At 45.1% G+C, this 17,612-nt stretch overlaps 3 long non-coding RNA genes across 3 annotated transcripts; all 3 read left to right on the top strand.

The window, feature by feature from the left end:
- The first annotated feature begins 239 nt into the window (after nt 1–239).
- LOC140693078 (uncharacterized) lies at nt 240–5,229 on the top strand. The gene is made up of 3 exons (XR_012068733.1): nt 240–381; nt 3,582–3,654; nt 5,028–5,229. It is a non-coding gene; the product is annotated as an uncharacterized lncRNA (long non-coding RNA).
- A 328-nt stretch (nt 5,230–5,557) lies between these two features.
- LOC140693074 (uncharacterized) lies at nt 5,558–10,526 on the top strand. The gene is made up of 3 exons (XR_012068729.1): nt 5,558–5,673; nt 8,875–8,947; nt 10,321–10,526. It is a non-coding gene; the product is annotated as an uncharacterized lncRNA (long non-coding RNA).
- A 334-nt stretch (nt 10,527–10,860) lies between these two features.
- Nucleotides 10,861–15,819, top strand: LOC140693071 (uncharacterized). Its single transcript, XR_012068726.1, has 3 exons — nt 10,861–10,966; nt 14,168–14,240; nt 15,614–15,819. It is a non-coding gene; the product is annotated as an uncharacterized lncRNA (long non-coding RNA).
- The last annotated feature ends 1,793 nt before the right edge of the window (nt 15,820–17,612 follow it).

Here is a 17,612-nt window from a genome sequence, read left to right as displayed (position 1 = left end):
CTTCACCAGGACTGGGCAAGTCTGAAAGTACCTCGGAGCCTCACCAGTAAGCTGATGACAGGCAGATCTTCCACTGTCTGCCCTTTCAGGTTCTGGAAACTGACCTGTGACCTCAGGTCTTTGGGCAGCAGCAGTATCTCGAACTTACACAGCTTCCCGGACCAAACACCTAAGCCAAGCTCCACAGAGGGCGGCAGCCCCTCCATCACACTGATCCACCCACAGAACTCTGCCCGGTTACCTAGGATCCAACAGCCACAACAAGCCTCGCGGTACACACCAACATTCCACCTGGAATCCAACCGCTAACTGCCATCCCCAATGGCTGCTGCATCTTGTCAGTGTTGGGGGAGGGGCTGCATCCGACGAGAAGTTCCTAAGGTAAATGTGATTCTACCCACTAGCGTCCCATGGGCCTTTCTTCTTCCCTCTTTCCTTTTGTTCAGATCTCTATGCACAGTACCAATGGAGGGAAGTGTGTCCCTTTTCAGTTGATGGTTTCACACGTCTTTAAACTTTCTAACAGTTCACAGTACACAGAGACCCACTAAAGGAGACTTATGTTCCTATAATATCCGTACACCCGGAATACATATGCGTCGCCTGATTTCTGCTGAAACACCCGCACTCTCAGGACATGGATCCATTGGTTTCATGGGGGCTGAAATTCCAAGAAATGAAACCAACCCCAATGTGCACTTTGCTGTCAGTCTCTTTTGCTCTTAGTACACTTTGGCAGAGCTACTTGCCTTTGTTATAGGCTTCTTACAATTCTTCTCTACGTAGCCTAGAATATGGCATTCCTTCATCCTGTTGGAAGACATACAAGTCTACATCACGGACTAGGAATCCATTTGATTCCAAATCGGCATTAGGGTTAGGTCACGATATGTTCTTATGAATCAAAATTTACGAATATGAATGCACGCCTCCGAATACAAGTGTGCTGAGTACATGCAAGCCGCGATAATGGGTCGATGCATGCTGAATGATCCTTGACATCACCTTAAGTATTTTCTTTTGAATAATCATGGTTCCCTTGGTAAATATCAGCCAACTGTACCATTTTGGTGTTTGTTTGTTGGTTTGATTCTTTGTTGGTCTGCTTCTCGCTTGTATTGCAAACACGACAGGCCATGCATCTCTCCTTAAGCTTGAAACAGAGAGTCAAATAAGCTGATTCACTTAAGAGAGTGCTTCCAATCACCTATGATTTCCTGCTTCCCTCTCCCATCTTTAGGGTTTTGATGTCCTCCTTGCCTTCTTCTTGTTTCTTCTTTGCCACTCATGCTCTTCTTGCATTTCCAATAATGGTTTCTTCTTTCCATTTCATCTTGCTGCTTTTCTATTCAGGGTAGATTTCTCAACCATTCTTGTAGGATAAGTTTTGAACTGCTGAATTCTTTTAAGATTTGCCGGTTTGTGGAATTTTCTAGCTCTGCCGTTATTAGGACTGGCGGTCATGTGGCATAGGCTCCCCTAGGTGGCAGCATTTGGCCATTCAGGATATGGTCTGTGTCCTGGCACTCCTCCCTCTCCTGCAATATTGCTGCCGAGATATCAGCTGAATCCCCTCTTGAGGTTCCCTTGTGACTATGTTGTTTCCTCCAGGTGCATTGTAAATCACTGTGATATTCGTGAGCTTTGTTGATTTGAATCATACAGCTGCTGGTAGGTCTATTGGGATTCCACCTCCTTTGGATGCTGTGTAATTCCTGAATTCGCATACATGATTCTTTCTTGGCTTTCAGGAAGTTTCAGTCTGATTTTTCTACAGATAAATTTTCAGACATTTTTTGTTTCCTTATCTCTTGCTTTTCCATCTGGGACCCTTATGAATTCTAGTCTTTCATGCCCTGTCTTAACCCAGGGTTCAACAGCAATGTTTACATTGCTTTGCACTTGCTTTCCTATGTCTGCTTCTGACCGAGGTTTTTCTGATCCCATGTCTTCACAGTCATTCACGCGTCCCTCTGCATTATCTAGTCTGCTTACGACTAAATTTTAGCCCTGATATTATCACATCCATTGAGTTTCCTGATATTTTTTGGCTCGTCTTTAGACTTTCTCTTCCCCTTTTCCGGTATTCTGCCTTATGTGATTCTGAGACACTGTTGTTTTTCAGTGATTTCCTGACCTCCATTTTCAACACATGGTCTGGATAGCGTTTTGCAGTCTAGTTGTTTGAAAGCTTATCTTTTGGACCTTCAATATCTTTGGAACTGAAAATGGTACTTCCTGTTTCTTTTACTGTACTTCTTCACCTCTACTGCTCAGGTAATATCAGGTATGTAATGTGGACTTCTAGGGCTTTGTTAAGTGAAAATTTTAGACTTTTGGCTCTACGCAATTCCATGGGATTTCTGTGCGGACAATTTCTCCTAGACATTGATGCCATATCGTGTTCCTGTGTGTGTTGTCTGGTATATCTCCAATTGCTGTTGTTGCATTAGTTTTGATGAAAAACCAATACTATTTCGATTTGCATAACTTCATTTTGATAATGCTTATCTCACAATTCTGAAAGTGCGCAGGACACTTCCTCTTGTGGAAATGAAGCTTTTAAAGGTTCTCAGCTCTGCATTCTGCTCTATGTCATTTTGGAGTGTTTCCAAAACAGCAAACTGAGAGTGCGCTTGTGCTTTGTAGTTCCACGGGAATGTGCCAATGAAAGCAGTTCTTCTCAGAGCTTCTCTGTCTACAGAAACAACAGTGGAAGCATATCTATGGATGTCACATATCAGGGCCTGCTGGAATGATCCCGCAGACCTACCTTGGTGTCCTCGGTGCCGTACCGTGCTGGTGCCATCCAAAATGTAGCATCCGCTTTAGGGAGATAATGCTGTAGGTAATGCTTCCTCTTCTAACGCTGTGGACTTGGACCACTCTTCCTTGTCCTCTCATCCTTGTGGCACGGGTGCACGAAGGCAACCACACAGCTGTTGCGCATCCTGTGCCTCAAACCAAACCATAATCCCAGCCCAGGTTATGAATGTAGCAGATCCTAAGGCTTTTCATTCTGATTTCAAAACCAAGGCCCCCTGGATCCCTCAGACCAGATGAACGATATCTCTGATTCAGCCCCACACGTGCTCTATTGGCAAAATGCCCAATTGGTCCCTGGTCCTGCAGATGCACTGGGTGTGGCCATGGGACATATTGGTAATCTCAACCACGTGACCAGTTTTGATGCTTTATCATTGGTACACATTTTGGTTTGCTCTCTTGATTCGACCCACCACATCCCACAATGCACTCCAGATCCCTGAGACTCAGCGTGTGCCATCATTCGTAGCCCTATCCCTCACAGAACGTTGCCTCTGCTACCTCAAATGTGGCAGCTGGGATCTTGGACTCCGAATCAACTGTGGGGATATTTTGCGCTGGTTTCTTTGAGTTCTGTCAGCCAAGCATCTGCTGTGCACTCTTGTAAATCTCAGCACATCACCTTCTATCCCATGTCTCCTGTCCGCTTGAGAGTGTGCGTCCAAGTTAAACAGAGGTTCACCCTTGTTGCTCCATCACCAGGGGTCAGACCCTCACTGGATTCCATTTCCTGCTTTGCCTTCTCCTGCTTCCAGGTGTCCTGAGGCCTCATCCTGTCTTTGGAAGTAACAGACCTCTCTTCGGCAAGTGTCCTGTGCCAAGGGCTGGGTGAGTGGATGTTTCCATTGCTCTGTTCATGGGAGCGAGTGAGTGCAGGTTGCACTTCTTCTCTGCCAACTGGGCATCGATGAATCAACACTATCCAGATACATTTCACAGAAATGTGATATTTGCTTAGCTCTTTGTTTCTATACAGCCGTGGTGGGAGGGATGGTCCGAATACACCTGTTTTGACATTGTGTTGATATCTCATTTGCAGTCTTTAAGAAGTTTAAAAGAATTCATTTACATGTTTTGGGAGTTATACGGAAATGAAGTTATTTTTTGAAACACACTCAATCGACCTAGAAGCCAGACTTGTCAATTTTGGTAACATTTTGTCAGCTCGACGGAAAACCTAGACAGATAGAATGCAAATTGGCAGTCCAAACTGTTAAAGGGTTCATGTCGGCTCTTTACGGTTGAAGCCTCCGAAACCAACAGGAACCATGAAATAACTATTGGAAACTTGAAATAACCCCCAAACTTGGATACACTTGTGCATTGGTGCCCTTTACTCCCAATGACACCTACTGGCCAATATTGGCATTTCAAGGGGTAACATCCCTCTCTAGGAAAATACAAGAGGAAAGAAACCAAATATATACATTTAGGTTTGAATCCAAAAGCACCTAGAGGCATTCTAGCTAGGAGAACCCTGCTGCAATTATGTTAGTCTATGGAGAACCAGGTGTTCTTCTATCAGTGATGAGAACGCTTAATCATCCGATCATGTTGGGTAAAGCCATTTAACGCAACCAAGTCTGCACCCGCATGATATAGTGCCCACGGGGGCTTGACTCAAGTGAAAGACGATCCACATAAGCTGTGTCTTTTATATCATTGGCGACTTTTACAGTACAGTTCTCTTTCTGACTTGTACTATTTACCTATACTGTCTTGAAAAATTGAGGCCTAATACAGATTCAAGTTCAGTCAGATTCCCCTCTCTTACCACACTCCCTTCACCCCAGGGAAGACATAAGCACAACATTTGCTGAATCTAGCGGAAGGCCATCGTTTCTAGGTGTGAGCTAAGTATTCAATTCCTATCTATTTCAGCCAAGTTTATTGGACCTTTAAGGAGTTCACTGTTGTTCACAGAGTGTGAAGCTGGAGGAACTCTGATTCTAGGAGGGGCTTGTTTTACTCGTAATGGCTTCATTGCAGCTCAGCTACTGATCCTTCAAAATGGATGCCTGTGTGGAGGGGAGGGAAGGCAAGTGCTTGCTAGCTAGGCCCAAACCTGGGAAAAGGCTTACCTGGGCTTGGTGAATTCTGGTCTGAATGGCTTGGGAAGGCCCCTTGGGAAGTGTGGATTCCCATGACCTCTTCCAAGAACAGGAGCGTTTTGATCATCTCTGCCATCTCTTCTCTTGCAGACGTCAGGGACCTTGGACCCGTTCTTGGAGAAGAGAATTGAGGAACTTCCTCAAGTCCACGTTGGCGCTCCGTATGTTTCTGCCAGTATCAGCGAGGTTCAATATGTCTCATGAATGTCTTTGGAGCCTGGTATCCTCTACAGCTGTCTCCACGCCAGTATTCTCCATTGTAGCAGAACATCTCTCATCCATGTGTTCGCATCTCTCCTCAATCCGTTCAGCCAGCTTTTCGGCCAGCTTCTCTTCGTGTCTCCCCTAAAGTTGACTTCACCAGGACTGGGCAAGTCTGAAAGTACCTCGGAGCCTCACCAGTAAGCTGATGACAGGCAGATCTTCCACTGTCTGCCCTTTCAGGTTCTGGAAACTGACCTGTGACCTCAGGTCTTTGGGCAGCAGCAGTATCTCGAACTTACACAGCTTCCCGGACCAAACACCTAAGCCAAGCTCCACAGAGGGCGGCAGCCCCTCCATCACACTGATCCACCCACAGAACTCTGCCCGGTTACCTAGGATCCAACAGCCACAACAAGCCTCGCGGTACACACCAACATTCCACCTGGAATCCAATCGCTAACTGCCATCCCCAATGGCTGCTGCATCTTGTCAGTGTTGGGGGAGGGGCTGCATCCGACGAGAAGTTCCTAAGGTAAATGTGATTCTACCCACTAGCGTCCCATGGGCCTTTCTTCTTCCCTCTTTCCTTTTGTTCAGATCTCTATGCACAGTACCAATGGAGGGAAGTGTGTCCCTTTTCAGTTGATGGTTTCACACGTCTTTAAACTTTCTAACAGTTCACAGTACACAGAGACCCACTAAAGGAGACTTATGTTCCTATAATATCCGTACACCCGGAATACATATGCGTCGCCTGATTTCTGCTGAAACACCCGCACTCTCAGGACATGGATCCATTGGTTTCATGGGGGCTGAAATTCCAAGAAATGAAACCAACCCCAATGTGCACTTTGCTGTCAGTCTCTTTTGCTCTTAGTACACATTGGCAGAGCTACTTGCCTTTGTTATAGGCTTCTTACAATTCTTCTCTACGTAGCCTAGAATATGGCATTCCTTCATCCTGTTGGAAGACATACAAGTCTACATCACGGACTAGGAATCCATTTGATTCCAAATCGGCATTAGGGTTAGGTCACGATATGTTCTTATGAATCAAAATTTACGAATATGAATGCACGCCTCCGAATACAAGTGTGCTGAGTACATGCAAGCCGCGATAATGGGTCGATGCATGCTGAATGATCCTTGACATCACCTTAAGTATTTTCTTTTGAATAATCATGGTTCCCTTGGTAAATATCAGCCAACTGTACCATTTTGGTGTTTGTTTGTTGGTTTGATTCTTTGTTGGTCTGCTTCTCGCTTGTATTGCAAACACGACAGGCCATGCATCTCTCCTTAAGCTTGAAACAGAGAGTCAAATAAGCTGATTCACTTAAGAGAGTGCTTCCAATCACCTATGATTTCCTGCTTCCCTCTCCCATCTTTAGGGTTTTGATGTCCTCCTTGCCTTCTTCTTGTTTCTTCTTTGCCACTCATGCTCTTCTTGCATTTCCAATAATGGTTTCTTCTTTCCATTTCATCTTGCTGCTTTTCTATTCAGGGTAGATTTCTCAACCATTCTTGTAGGATAAGTTTTGAACTGCTGAATTCTTTTAAGATTTGCCGGTTTGTGGAATTTTCTAGCTCTGCCGTTATTAGGACTGGCGGTCATGTGGCATAGGCTCCCCTAGGTGGCAGCATTTGGCCATTCAGGATATGGTCTGTGTCCTGGCACTCCTCCCTCTCCTGCAATATTGCTGCCGAGATATCAGCTGAATCCCCTCTTGAGGTTCCCTTGTGACTATGTTGTTTCCTCCAGGTGCATTTTAAATCACTGTGATATTCGTGAGCTTTGTTGATTTGAATCATACAGCTGCTGGTAGGTCTATTGGGATTCCACCTCCTTTGGATGCTGTGTAATTCCTGAATTCGCATACATGATTCTTTCTTGGCTTTCAGGAAGTTTCAGTCTGATTTTTCTACAGATAAATTTTCAGACATTTTTTGTTTCCTTATCTCTTGCTTTTCCATCTGGGACCCTTATGAATTCTAGTCTTTCATGCCCTGTCTTAACCCAGGGTTCAACAGCAATGTTTACATTGCTTTGCACTTGCTTTCCTATGTCTGCTTCTGACCGAGGTTTTTCTGATCCCATGTCTTCACAGTCATTCACGCGTCCCTCTGCATTATCTAGTCTGCTTACGACTAAATTTTAGCCCTGATATTATCACATCCATTGAGTTTCCTGATATTTTTTGGCTCGTCTTTAGACTTTCTCTTCCCCTTTTCCGGTATTCTGCCTTATGTGATTCTGAGACACTGTTGTTTTTCAGTGATTTCCTGACCTCCATTTTCAACACATTTTCTGGATAGCGTTTTGCAGTCTAGTTGTTTGAAAGCTTATCTTTTGGGCCTTCAATATCTTTGGAACTGAAAATGGTACTTCCTGTTTCTTTTACTGTACTTCTTCACCTCTACTGCTCAGGTAATATAAGGTATGTAATGTGGACTTCTAGGGCTTTGTTAAGTGAAAATTTTAGACTTTTGGCTCTACGCAATTCCATGGGATTTCTGTGCGGACAATTTCTCCTAGACATTGATGCCATATCGTGTTCCTGTGTGTGTTGTCTGGTATATCTCCAATTGCTGTTGTTGCATTAGTTTTGATGAAAAACCAATACTATTTCGATTTGCATAACTTCATTTTGATAATGCTTATCTCACAATTCTGAAAGTGCGCAGGACACTTCCTCTTGTGGAAATGAAGCTTTTAAAGGTTCTCAGCTCTGCATTCTGCTCTATGTCATTTTGGAGTGTTTCCAAAACAGCAAACTGAGAGTGCGCTTGTGCTTTGTAGTTCCACGGGAATGTCCCAATGAAAGCAGTTCTTCTCAGAGCTTCTCTGTCTACAGAAACACCAGTGGAATGCATATCTATGGATGTCACATATCAGGGCCTGCTGGAATGATCCCGCAGACCTACCTTGGTGTCCTCGGTGCCGTACCGTGCTGGTGCCATCCAAAATGTAGCATCCGCTTTAGGGAGATAATGCTGTAGGTAATGCTTCCTCTTCTAACGCTGTGGACTTGGACCACTCTTCCTTGTCCTCTCATCCTTGTGGCACGGGTGCACGAAGGCAACCACACAGCTGTTGCGCATCCTGTGCCTCAAACCAAACCATAATCCCAGCCCAGGTTATGAATGTAGCAGATCCTAAGGCTTTTCATTCTGATTTCAAAACCAAGGCCCCCTGGATCCCTCAGACCAGATGAACGATATCTCTGATTCAGCCCCACACGTGCTCTATTGGCAAAATGCCCAATTGGTCCCTGGTCCTGCAGATGCACTGGCTGTGGCCATGGGACATATTGGTAATCTCAACCACGTGACCAGTTTTGATGCTTTATCATTGGTACACATTTTGGTTTGCTCTCTTGATTCGACCCACCACATCCCACAATGCACTCCAGATCCCTGAGACTCAGCGTGTGCCATCATTCGTAGCCCTATCCCTCACAGAACGTTGCCTCTGCTACCTCAAATGTGGCAGCTGGGATCTTGGACTCCGAATCAACTGTGGGGATATTTTGCGCTGGTTTCTTTGAGTTCTGTCAGCCAAGCATCTGCTGTGCACTCTTGTAAATCTCAGCACATCACCTTCTATCCCATGTCTCCTGTCCGCTTGAGAGTGTGCGTCCAAGTTAAACAGAGGTTCACCCTTGTTGCTCCATCACCAGGGGTCAGACCCTCACTGGATTCCATTTCCTGCTTTGCCTTCTCCTGCTTCCAGGTGTCCTGAGGCCTCATCCTGTCTTTGGAAGTAACAGACCTCTCTTCGGCAAGTGTCCTGTGCCAAGGGCTGGGTGAGTGGATGTTTCCATTGCTCTGTTCATGGGAGCGAGTGAGTGCAGGTTGCACTTCTTCTCTGCCAACTGGGCATCGATGAATCAACACTATCCAGATACATTTCACAGAAATGTGATATTTGCTTAGCTCTTTGTTTCTATACAGCCGTGGTGGGAGGGATGGTCCGAATACACCTGTTTTGACATTGTGTTGATATCTCATTTGCAGTCTTTAAGAAGTTTAAAAGAATTCATTTACATGTTTTGGGAGTTATACGGAAATGAAGTTATTTTTTAAAACACACTCAATCGACCTAGAAGCCAGACTTGTCAATTTTGGTAACATTTTGTCAGCTCGACGGAAAACCTAGACAGATAGAATGCAAATTGGCAGTCCAAACTGTTAAAGGGTTCATGTCGGCTCTTTACGGTTGAAGCCTCCGAAACCAACAGGAACCATGAAATAACTATTGGAAACTTGAAATAACCCCCAAACTTGGATACACTTGTGCATTGGTGCCCTTTATTCCCAATGACACCTACTGGCCAATATTGGCATTTCAAGGGGTAACATCCCTCTCTAGGAAAATACAAGAGGAAAGAAACCAAATATATACATTTAGGTTTGAATCCAAAAGCACCTAGAGGCATTCTAGCTAGGAGAACCCTGCTGCAATTATGCTAGTCTATGGAGAACCAGGTGTTCTTCTATCAGTGATGAGAACGCTTAATCATCCGATCATGTTGGGTAAAGCCATTTAACGCAACCAAGTCTGCACCCGCATGATATAGTGCCCACGGGGGCTTGACTCAAGTGAAAGACGATCCACATAAGCTGTGTCTTTTATATCATTGGCGACTTTTACAGTACAGTTCTCTTTCTGACTTGTACTATTTACCTATACTGTCTTGAAAAATTGAGGCCTAATACAGATTCAAGTTCAGTCAGATTCCCCTCTCTTACCACACTCCCTTCACCCCAGGGAAGACATAGACACAACATTTGCTGAATCTAGCGGAAGGCCATCGTTTCTAGGTGTGAGCTAAGTATTCAATTCCTATCTATTTCAGCCAAGTTTATTGGACCTTTAAGGAGTTCACTGTTGTTCACAGAGTGTGAAGCTGGAGGAACTCTGATTCTAGGAGGGGCTTGTTTTACTCGTAATGGCTTCATTGCAGCTCAGCTACTGATCCTTCAAAATGGATGCCTGTGTGGAGGGGAGGGAAGGCAATTGCTTGCTAGCTAGGCCCAAACCTGGGAAAAGGCTTACCTGGGCTTGGTGAATTCTGGTCTGAATGGCTTGGGAAGGCCCCTTGGGAAGTGTGGATTCCCATGACCTCTTCCAAGAACAGGAGCGTTTTGATCATCTCTGCCATCTCTTCTCTTGCAGACGTCAGGGACCTTGGACCCGTTCTTGGAGAAGAGAATTGAGGAACTTCCTCAAGTCCACGTTGGCACTCCGTATGTTTCTGCCAGTATCAGCGAGGTTCCATATGTCTCATGAATGTCTTTGGAGCCTGGTATCCTCTACAGCTGTCTCCACGCCAGTATTCTCCATTGTAGCAGAACATCTCTCATCCATGTGTTCGCATCTCTCCTCAATCCGTTCAGCCAGCTTTTCGGCCAGCTTCTCTTCGTGTCTCCCCTAAAGTTGACTTCACCAGGACTGGGCAAGTCTGAAAGTACCTCGGAGCCTCACCAGTAAGCTGATGACAGGCAGATCTTCCACTGTCTGCCCTTTCAGGTTCTGGAAACTGACCTGTGACCTCAGGTCTTTGGGCAGCAGCAGTATCTCGAACTTACACAGCTTCCCGGACCAAACACCTAAGCCAAGCTCCACAGAGGGCGGCAGCCCCTCCATCACACTGATCCACCCACAGAACTCTGCCCGGTTACCTAGGATCCAACAGCCACAACAAGCCTCGCGGTACACACCAACATTCCACCTGGAATCCAACCGCTAACTGCCATCCCCAATGGCTGCTGCATCTTGTCAGTGTTGGGGGAGGGGCTGCATCCGACGAGAAGTTCCTAAGGTAAATGTGATTCTACCCACTAGCGTCCCATGGGCCTTTCTTCTTCCCTCTTTCCTTTTGTTCAGATCTCTATGCACAGTACCAATGGAGGGAAGTGTGTCCCTTTTCAGTTGATGGTTTCACACGTCTTTAAACTTTCTAACAGTTCACAGTACACAGAGACCCACTAAAGGAGACTTATGTTCCTATAATATCCGTACACCCGGAATACATATGCGTCGCCTGATTTCTGCTGAAACACCCGCACTCTCAGGACATGGATCCATTGGTTTCATGGGGGCTGAAATTCCAAGAAATGAAACCAACCCCAATGTGCACTTTGCTGTCAGTCTCTTTTGCTCTTAGTACACTTTGGCAGAGCTACTTGCCTTTGTTATAGGCTTCTTACAATTCTTCTCTACGTAGCCTAGAATATGGCATTCCTTCATCCTGTTGGAAGACATACAAGTCTACATCACGGACTAGGAATCCATTTGATTCCAAATCGGCATTAGGGTTAGGTCACGATATGTTCTTATGAATCAAAATTTACGAATATGAATGCACGCCTCCGAATACAAGTGTGCTGAGTACATGCAAGCCGCGATAATGGGTCGATGCATGCTGAATGATCCTTGACATCACCTTAAGTATTTTCTTTTGAATAATCATGGTTCCCTTGGTAAATATCAGCCAACCGTACCATTTTGGTGTTTGTTTGTTGGTTTGATTCTTTGTTGGTCTGCTTCTCGCTTGTATTGCAAACACGACAGGCCATGCATCTCTCCTTAAGCTTGAAACAGAGAGTCAAATAAGCTGATTCACTTAAGAGAGTGCTTCCAATCACCTATGATTTCCTGCTTCCCTCTCCCATCTTTAGGGTTTTGATGTCCTCCTTGCCTTCTTCTTGTTTCTTCTTTGCCACTCATGCTCTTCTTGCATTTCCAATAATGGTTTCTTCTTTCCATTTCATCTTGCTGCTTTTCTATTCAGGGTAGATTTCTCAACCATTCTTGTAGGATAAGTTTTGAACTGCTGAATTCTTTTAAGATTTGCCGGTTTGTGGAATTTTCTAGCTCTGCCGTTATTAGGACTGGCGGTCATGTGGCATAGGCTCCCCTAGGTGGCAGCATTTGGCCATTCAGGATATGGTCTGTGTCCTGGCACTCCTCCCTCTCCTGCAATATTGCTGCCGAGATATCAGCTGAATCCCCTCTTGAGGTTCCCTTGTGACTATGTTGTTTCCTCCAGGTGCATTGTAAATCACTGTGATATTCGTGAGCTTTGTTGATTTGAATCATACAGCTGCTGGTAGGTCTATTGGGATTCCACCTCCTTTGGATGCTGTGTAATTCCTGAATTCGCATACATGATTCTTTCTTGGCTTTCAGGAAGTTTCAGTCTGATTTTTCTACAGATAAATTTTCAGACATTTTTTGTTTCCTTATCTCTTGCTTTTCCATCTGGGACCCTTATGAATTCTAGTCTTTCATGCCCTGTCTTAACCCAGGGTTCAACAGCAATGTTTACATTGCTTTGCACTTGCTTTCCTATGTCTGCTTCTGACCGAGGTTTTTCTGATCCCATGTCTTCACAGTCATTCACGCGTCCCTCTGCATTATCTAGTCTGCTTACGACTAAATTTTAGCCCTGATATTATCACATCCATTGAGTTTCCTGATATTTTTTGGCTCGTCTTTAGACTTTCTCTTCCCCTTTTCCGGTATTCTGCCTTATGTGATTCTGAGACACTGTTGTTTTTCAGTGATTTCCTGACCTCCATTTTCAACACATGGTCTGGATAGCGTTTTGCAGTCTAGTTGTTTGAAAGCTTATCTTTTGGGCCTTCAATATCTTTGGAACTGAAAATGGTACTTCCTGTTTCTTTTACTGTACTTCTTCACCTCTACTGCTCAGGTAATATCAGGTATGTAATGTGGACTTCTAGGGCTTTGTTAAGTGAAAATTTTAGACTTTTGGCTCTACGCAATTCCATGGGATTTCTGTGCGGACAATTTCTCCTAGACATTGATGCCATATCGTGTTCCTGTGTGTGTTGTCTGGTATATCTCCAATTGCTGTTGTTGCATTAGTTTTGATGAAAAACCAATACTATTTCGATTTGCATAACTTCATTTTGATAATGCTTATCTCACAATTCTGAAAGTGCGCAGGACACTTCCTCTTGTGGAAATGAAGCTTTTAAAGGTTCTCAGCTCTGCATTCTGCTCTATGTCATTTTGGAGTGTTTCCAAAACAGCAAACTGAGAGTGCGCTTGTGCTTTGTAGTTCCACGGGAATGTCCCAATGAAAGCAGTTCTTCTCAGAGCTTCTCTGTCTACAGAAACACCAGTGGAATGCATATCTATGGATGTCACATATCAGGGCCTGCTGGAATGATCCCGCAGACCTACCTTGGTGTCCTCGGTGCCGTACCGTGCTGGTGCCATCCAAAATGTAGCATCCGCTTTAGGGAGATAATGCTGTAGGTAATGCTTCCTCTTCTAACGCTGTGGACTTGGACCACTCTTCCTTGTCCTCTCATCCTTGTGGCACGGGTGCACGAAGGCAACCACACAGCTGTTGCGCATCCTGTGCCTCAAACCAAACCATAATCCCAGCCCAGGTTATGAATGTAGCAGATCCTAAGTCTTTTCATTCTGATTTCAAAACCAAGGCCCCCTGGATCCCTCAGACCAGATGAACGATATCTCTGAGTCAGCCCCACACGTGCTCTATTGGCAAAATGCCCAATTGGTCCCTGGTCCTGCAGATGCACTGGCTGTGGCCATGGGACATATTGGTAATCTCAACCACGTGACCAGTTTTGATGCTTTATCATTGGTACACATTTTGGTTTGCTCTCTTGATTCGACCCACCACATCCCACAATGCACTCCAGATCCCTGAGACTCAGCGTGTGCCATCATTCGTAGCCCTATCCCTCACAGAACGTTGCCTCTGCTACCTCAAATGTGGCAGCTGGGATCTTGGACTCCGAATCAACTGTGGGGATATTTTGTGCTGGTTTCTTTGAGTTCTGTCAGCCAAGCATCTGCTGTGCACTCTTGTAAATCTCAGCACATCACCTTCTATCCCATGTCTCCTGTCCGCTTGAGAGTGTGCGTCCAAGTTAAACAGAGGTTCACCCTTGTTGCTCCATCACCAGGGGTCAGACCCTCACTGGATTCCATTTCCTGCTTTGCCTTCTCCTGCTTCCAGGTGTCCTGAGGCCTCATCCTGTCTTTGGAAGTAACAGACCTCTCTTCGGCAAGTGTCCTGTGCCAAGGGCTGGGTGAGTGGATGTTTCCATTGCTCTGTTCATGGGAGCGAGTGAGTGCAGGTTGCACTTCTTCTCTGCCAACTGGGCATCGATGAATCAACACTATCCAGATACATTTCACAGAAATGTGATATTTGCTTAGCTCTTTGTTTCTATACAGCCGTGGTGGGAGGGATGGTCCGAATACACCTGTTTTGACATTGTGTTGATATCTCATTTGCAGTCTTTAAGAAGTTTAAAAGAATTCATTTACATGTTTTGGGAGTTATACGGAAATGAAGTTATTTTTTGAAACACACTCAATCGACCTAGAAGCCAGACTTGTCAATTTTGGTAACATTTTGTCAGCTCGACGGAAAACCTAGACAGATAGAATGCAAATTGGCAGTCCAAACTGTTAAAGGGTTCATGTCGGCTCTTTACGGTTGAAGCCTCCGAAACCAACAGGAACCATGAAATAACTATTGGAAACTTGAAATAACCCCCAAACTTGGATACACTTGTGCATTGGTGCCCTTTATTCCCAATGACACCTACTGGCCAATATTGGCATTTCAAGGGGTAACATCCCTCTCTAGGAAAATACAAGAGGAAAGAAACCAAATATATACATTTAGGTTTGAATCCAAAAGCACCTAGAGGCATTCTAGCTAGGAGAACCCTGCTGCAATTATGCTAGTCTATGGAGAACCAGGTGTTCTTCTATCAGTGATGAGAACGCTTAATCATCCGATCATGTTGGGTAAAGCCATTTAACGCAACCAAGTCTGCACCCGCATGATATAGTGCCCACGGGGGCTTGACTCAAGTGAAAGACGATCCACATAAGCTGTGTCTTTTATATCATTGGCGACTTTTACAGTACAGTTCTCTTTCTGACTTGTACTATTTACCTATACTGTCTTGAAAAATTGAGGCCTAATACAGATTCAAGTTCAGTCAGATTCCCCTCTCTTACCACACTCCCTTCACCCCAGGGAAGACATAAGCACAACATTTGCTGAATCTAGCGGAAGGCCATCGTTTCTAGGTGTGAGCTAAGTATTCAATTCCTATCTATTTCAGCCAAGTTTATTGGACCTTTAAGGAGTTCACTGTTGTTCACAGAGTGTGAAGCTGGAGGAACTCTGATTCTAGGAGGGGCTTGTTTTACTCGTAATGGCTTCATTGCAGCTCAGCTACTGATCCTTCAAAATGGATGCCTGTGTGGAGGGGAGGGAAGGCAAGTGCTTGCTAGCTAGGCCCAAACCTGGGAAAAGGCTTACCTGGGCTTGGTGAATTCTGGTCTGAATGGCTTGGGAAGGCCCCTTGGGAAGTGTGGATTCCCATGACCTCTTCCAAGAACAGGAGCGTTTTGATCATCTCTGCCATCTCTTCTCTTGCAGACGTCAGGGACCTTGGACCCGTTCTTGGAGAAGAGAATTGAGGAACTTCCTCAAGTCCACGTTGGCACTCCGTATGTTTCTGCCAGTATCAGCGAGGTTCCATATGTCTCATGAATGTCTTTGGAGCCTGGTATCCTCTACAGCTGTCTCCACGCCAGTATTCTCCATTGTAGCAGAACATCTCTCATCCATGTGTTCGCATCTCTCCTCAATCCGTTCAGCCAGCTTTTCGGCCAGCTTCTCTTCGTGTCTCCCCTAAAGTTGACTTCACCAGGACTGGGCAAGTCTGAAAGTACCTCGGAGCCTCACCAGTAAGCTGATGACAGGCAGATCTTCCACTGTCTGCCCTTTCAGGTTCTGGAAACTGACCTGTGACCTCAGGTCTTTGGGCAGCAGCAGTATCTCGAACTTACACAGCTTCCCGGACCAAACACCTAAGCCAAGCTCCACAGAGGGCGGCAGCCCCTCCATCACACTGATCCACCCACAGAACTCTGCCCGGTTACCTAGGATCCAACAGCCACAACAAGCCTCGCGGTACACACCAACATTCCACCTGGAATCCAACCGCTAACTGCCATCCCCAATGGCTGCTGCATCTTGTCAGTGTTGGGGGAGGGGCTGCATCCGACGAGAAGTTCGTAAGGTAAATGTGATTCTACCCACTAGCGTCCCATGGGCCTTTCTTCTTCCCTCTTTCCTTTTGTTCAGATCTCTATGCACAGTACCAATGGAGGGAAGTGTGTCCCTTTTCAGTTGATGGTTTCACACGTCTTTAAACTTTCTAACAGTTCACAGTACACAGAGACCCACTAAAGGAGACTTATGTTCCTATAATATCCGTACACCCGGAATACATATGCGTCGCCTGATTTCTGCTGAAACACCCGCACTCTCAGGACATGGATCCATTGGTTTCATGGGGGCTGAAATTCCAAGAAATGAAACCAACCCCAATGTGCACTTTGCTGTCAGTCTCTTTTGCTCTTAGTACACTTTGGCAGAGCTACTTGCCTTTGTTATAGGCTTCTTACAATTCTTCTCTACGTAGCCTAGAATATGGCATTCCTTCATCCTGTTGGAAGACATACAAGTCTACATCACGGACTAGGAATCCATTTGATTCCAAATCGGCATTAGGGTTAGGTCACGATATGTTCTTATGAATCAAAATTTACGAATATGAATGCACGCCTCCGAATACAAGTGTGCTGAGTACATGCAAGCCGCGATAATGGGTCGATGCATGCTGAATGATCCTTGACATCACCTTAAGTATTTTCTTTTGAATAATCATGGTTCCCTTGGTAAATATCAGCCAACCGTACCATTTTGGTGTTTGCTTGTTGGTTTGATTCTTTGTTGGTCTGCTTCTCGCTTGTATTGCAAACACGACAGGCCATGCATCTCTCCTTAAGCTTGAAACAGAGAGTCAAATAAGCTGATTCACTTAAGAGAGTGCTTCCAATCACCTATGATTTCCTGCTTCCCTCTCCCATCTTTAGGGTTTTGATGTCCTCCTTGCCTTCTTCTTGTTTCTTCTTTGCCACTCATGCTCTTCTTGCATTTCCAATAATGGTTTCTTCTTTCCATTTCATCTTGCTGCTTTTCTATTCAGGGTAGATTTCTCAACCATTCTTGTAGGATAAGTTTTGAACTGCTGAAATCTTTTAAGATTTGCCGGTTTGTGGAATTTTCTAGCTCTGCCGTTATTAGGACTGGCGGTCATGTGGCATAGGCTCCCCTAGGTGGCAGCATTTGGCCATTCAGGATATGGTCTTTGTCCTGGCACTCCTCCCTCTCCTGCAATATTGCTGCCGAGATATCAGCTGAATCCCCTCTTGAGGTTCCCTTGTGACTATGTTGTTTCCTCCAGGTGCATTTTAAATCACTGTGATATTCGTGAGCTTTGTTTGATTTGAATCATACAGCTGCTGGTAGGTCTATTGGGATTCCACCTCCTTTGGATGCTGTGTAATTCCTGAATTCGCATACATGA

Source organism: Vicugna pacos, unplaced genomic scaffold, assembly GCF_048564905.1.
Source record: "Vicugna pacos unplaced genomic scaffold, VicPac4 scaffold_19, whole genome shotgun sequence".
Taxonomy (NCBI): domain Eukaryota; kingdom Metazoa; phylum Chordata; class Mammalia; order Artiodactyla; family Camelidae; genus Vicugna; species Vicugna pacos.
Note: the sequence above shows the minus strand (reverse complement) of the source record. Positions and strands in the feature narration are given on the sequence as shown.